The following is a 3,917-nucleotide window of genomic DNA, read 5'->3' as shown; positions in this document are numbered from 1 at the left end:
CAGCACAGCACAGCACAGCACAGCCTGGCACAGCACTGGCACAGCACAGCCTGGCCTGGCACAGCACAGCACAGCACAGCACAGCACAGCACAGCACAGCCTGGCACAGCCTGGCCTGGCCTGGCACAGCACAGCACAGCACAGCACAGCACAGCACTGGCACAGCACAGCACAGCACAGCACAGCACAGCACAGCACAGCACAGCACAGCACAGCACAACTGGCACAGCACAGCACAACACAGCACAAGCCTAGCCTAGCCTAGCCTAGCCTAGCCTGAGCCTAGCCTAGCCTGAGCCTGGCCCTAGCCTGGCTGACTAGCCTAGCCTAGCCTGGCTACTGCCTAGCCTGGCCTGGCCTGAGCCTAGCCTAGCCTAGCCCTAGCCTAGCCTAGCTAGCCTAGCCTAGCCTAGCCTAGCCTAGCCTAGCCTAGCCTAGCCTGGCCTGGCCTAGCTGGCCTGGCCTAGCCTGGCCTGGCCTGGCCCTGGCCTGGCCTGGCCCTGGCCTGGCACAGCCTGGCCTAGCCTGGCCTGGCCTGGCCTGGCCTGGCACAGCTGGCCTGGCCTGGCCTGGCCTGGCCTGGCCTGGCCTGGCCTGGCCTGGCCTGGCCTGGCCTGGCCTGGCCTGGCCTGGCCTGGCCTGGCCTGGCCTGGCCTGGCCACAGCCTGGCCTGGCCTGGCCTGGCCTGGCCTGGCCTGGCCTGGCCTGGCCTGGCCTGGCCTGGCCTGGCCTGGCCTGGCCTGGCCTGGCCTGGCCTGGCCTGGCCTGGCCTGGCCTGGCCTGGCCTGGCCTGGCCTGGCCTGGCCTGGCCTGGCCTGGCCTGGCCTGGCCTGGCCTGGCCTGGCACAGCACAGCCTGGCACAGCCTGGCCTGGCCTGGCCTGGCCTGGCCTGGCCTGGCCTGGCCTGGCCTGGCACAGCACAGCACAGCCTGCACAGCCTGGCCTGGCCTGGCCTGGCACAGCACAGCCTGGCCTGGCCTGGCACAGCACAGCACAGCACAGCACTGGCCTGGCCTGGCCTGGCACTGGCCTGGCACTGCACAGCCTGAGCCTGGCCTGGCCTAGCACAGCCTAGCACAGCACAGCCTAGCCTAGCCTGGCCTGGCCTAGCCTGGCCTGGCCTAGCCTAGCCTGGCCTAGCTAGCCTGGCCTGAGCCTAGCCTAGCTGGCCTAGCCTAGCCTGGCCTGGCCTGGCCTGGCCTGGCCTAGCCTGGCCTGGCCTGGCCTGGCCTGGCCCTAGCCTGGCCTGGCCTAGCCTAGCCTAGCCTGAGCCTAGCCTAGCCCTGGCCTGGCCTGGCCTGGCCTGGCCTGGCCTGGCCTGGCCTAGCCTGGCCTGGCCTGGCCTGGCCTGGCCTGGCCTGGCCTGGCCTGGCCTGGCCTGGCCTGGCCTGGCCTGGCCTGGCCTGGCCTGGCCTGGCCTGGCCTGGCCCTGGCCTGGCCTGGCCTGGCCTGGCCTGGCCTGGCCTGGCCTGGCCTGGCCTGGCCTGGCCTGGCCTGGCCTGGCCTGGCCTGGCCTGGCCTGGCCTGGCCTGGCCTGGCCTGGCCTGGCCTGGCCTGGCCTGGCCTGGCCTGGCCTGGCCTGGCCTGGCCTGGCCTGGCCTGGCCTGGCCTGGCCTGGCCTGGCCTGGCCTGGCACTGGCCTGGCCTGGCCTGGCCTGGCCTGGCCTGGCCTGGCCTGGCCTGGCCTGGCCTGGCCTGGCCTGGCCTGGCACAGCCTGGCCTGGCCTGGCCTGGCACTGGCACTGGCACAGCCTGGCCTGGCACAGCCTGGCCTGGCACAGCACTGGCCTGGCCTGCACAGCCTGGCACAGCCTAGCCTGGCCTGGCCTGGCCTAGCCTGGCCTGGCCTGGCCTGGCCTGGCCTGGCCTGGCCTGGCCTAGCCTGGCCTAGCCTGGCCTAGCCTGCCTGGCCTGGCCTGGCCTAGCCTGGCCTGGCCTGGCCTGGCCCTAGCCTGGCCTAGCCTGGCCTGGCCTGGCCTAGCCTGGCCTGGCCTGGCCTGGCCTGGCCTGGCCTGGCCTGGCCACAGCCTGGCCTGGCCTGGCCTGGCCTGGCCTGGCCTGGCCTGGCCTGGCCTGGCCTGGCCTGGCCTGGCCTGGCCTGGCCTGGCCTGGCCTGGCCTGGCCTGGCCTGGCCTGGCCTGGCCTGGCCTGGCCTGGCCTGGCCTGGCCTGGCCTGGCCTGGCCTGGCCTGGCCTGGCCTGGCCTGGCCTGGCCTGGCCTGGCCTGGCCTGGCCTGGCCTGGCCTGGCCTGGCCTGGCCTGGCCTGGCCTGGCCTGGCCTGGCCTGGCCTGGCCTGGCCTGGCCTGGCCTGGCCTGGCCTGGCCTGGCCTGGCCTGGCCTGGCCTGGCCTGGCCTGGCCTGGCCTGGCCTGGCCTGGCCTGGCCTGGCCTGGCACAGCCTGGCCTGGCCTGGCCTGGCACAGCCTGGCCTGGCCTGGCACAGCACAGCACAGCCTGGCCTGGCCTGGCCTGGCCTGGCCTGGCCTGGCCTGGCCTGGCACAGCACAGCCTGGCACAGCACAGCACAGCCTGGCCTGGCCTGGCCTGGCCTGCACAGCACAGCACAGCCTGGCCTGCCTGGCCTGGCCTGGCCTGGCCTGGCCTGGCCTAGCCTGGCTAGCCTGGCCTAGCCTGAGCCTGGCCTGGCCTAGCCTGGCCTAGCCTGGCCTGAGCCTGGCCTGGCCTAGCCTGGCCTGGCCTAGCCTGGCCTAGCCTGGCCTGGCCCTGGCCTAGCCTGGCCTGGCCTGGCCTGGCCTGGCCTGCCTGGCCTGGCCTGGCCTGGCCTGGCCCTGGCCTAGCCTGGCCTGGCCTGGCCTGGCCTAGCCTGGCCTGGCCTGGCCTGGCCTGGCCTGGCCTGGCCTGGCCTGGCCTGGCCTGGCCTGGCCTGGCCTGGCCTGGCCTGGCCTGGCCTGGCCTGGCCTGGCCTGGCCTGGCCTGGCCTGGCCTGGCCTGGCCTGGCCTGGCCTGGCCTGGCCTGGCCTGGCCTGGCCTGGCCTGGCCTGGCCTGGCCTGGCCTGGCCTGGCCTGGCCTGGCCTGGCCTGGCCTGGCCTGGCCTGGCCTGGCCTGGCCTGGCCTGGCCTGGCCTGGCCTGGCCTGGCCTGGCCTGGCCTGGCCTGGCCTGGCCTGGCCTGGCCTGGCCTGGCCTGGCCTGGCCTGGCCTGGCCTGGCCTGGCCTGGCCTGGCCTGGCCTGGCCTGGCCTGGCCTGGCCTGGCCTGGCCTGGCCTGGCCTGGCCTGGCCTGGCCTGGCCTGGCCTGGCCTGGCCTGGCCTGGCCTGGCCTGGCCTGGCCTGGCCTGGCCTGGCCTGGCACAGCCTGGCCTGGCCTGGCACAGCCTGGCCTGGCCTGGCCTGGCCTGGCCTGGCCTGGCCTGCACAGCCTGGCCTGGCCTGGCCTGGCACAGCACAGCCTGGCCTGGCCTGGCCTAGCCTGGCCTGGCCTGGCCTGGCCTGGCCTGGCCTGGCCTGGCCTGGCCTGGCCTGGCCTAGCCTGGCCTGGCCTGGCCTGGCCTGGCCTGGCCTGGCCTGGCCTGGCCTGGCCTGGCCTGGCCTGGCCTGGCCTGGCCTGGCCTGGCCTGGCCTGGCCTGGCCTGGCCTGGCCTGGCCTGGCCTGGCCTGGCCTGGCCTGGCCTGGCCTGGCCTGGCCTGGCCTGGCCTGGCCTGGCCTGGCCTGGCCTGGCCTGGCCTGGCCTGGCCTGGCCTGGCCTGGCCTGGCCTGGCCTGGCCTGGCCTGGCCTGGCCTGGCCTGGCCTGGCCTGGCCTGGCCTGGCCTGGCCTGGCCTGGCCTGGCCTGGCACAGCCTGGCCTGGCCTGGCCTGGCCTGGCCTGGCCTGGCCTGGCCTGGCCTGGCCTGGCCTGGCCTGGCCTGGCCTGGCCTGGCCTGGCCTGGCCTGGCCTGGCCTGGCCTGGCCTGGCCTGG

This window comes from Hemibagrus wyckioides, linkage group LG07 (genome assembly GCF_019097595.1).
Source record: "Hemibagrus wyckioides isolate EC202008001 linkage group LG07, SWU_Hwy_1.0, whole genome shotgun sequence".
NCBI classification, from domain to species: domain Eukaryota; kingdom Metazoa; phylum Chordata; class Actinopteri; order Siluriformes; family Bagridae; genus Hemibagrus; species Hemibagrus wyckioides.
The sequence above is the reverse complement of the archived record's forward strand: the minus strand, read 5'-3'. Positions refer to the sequence as shown.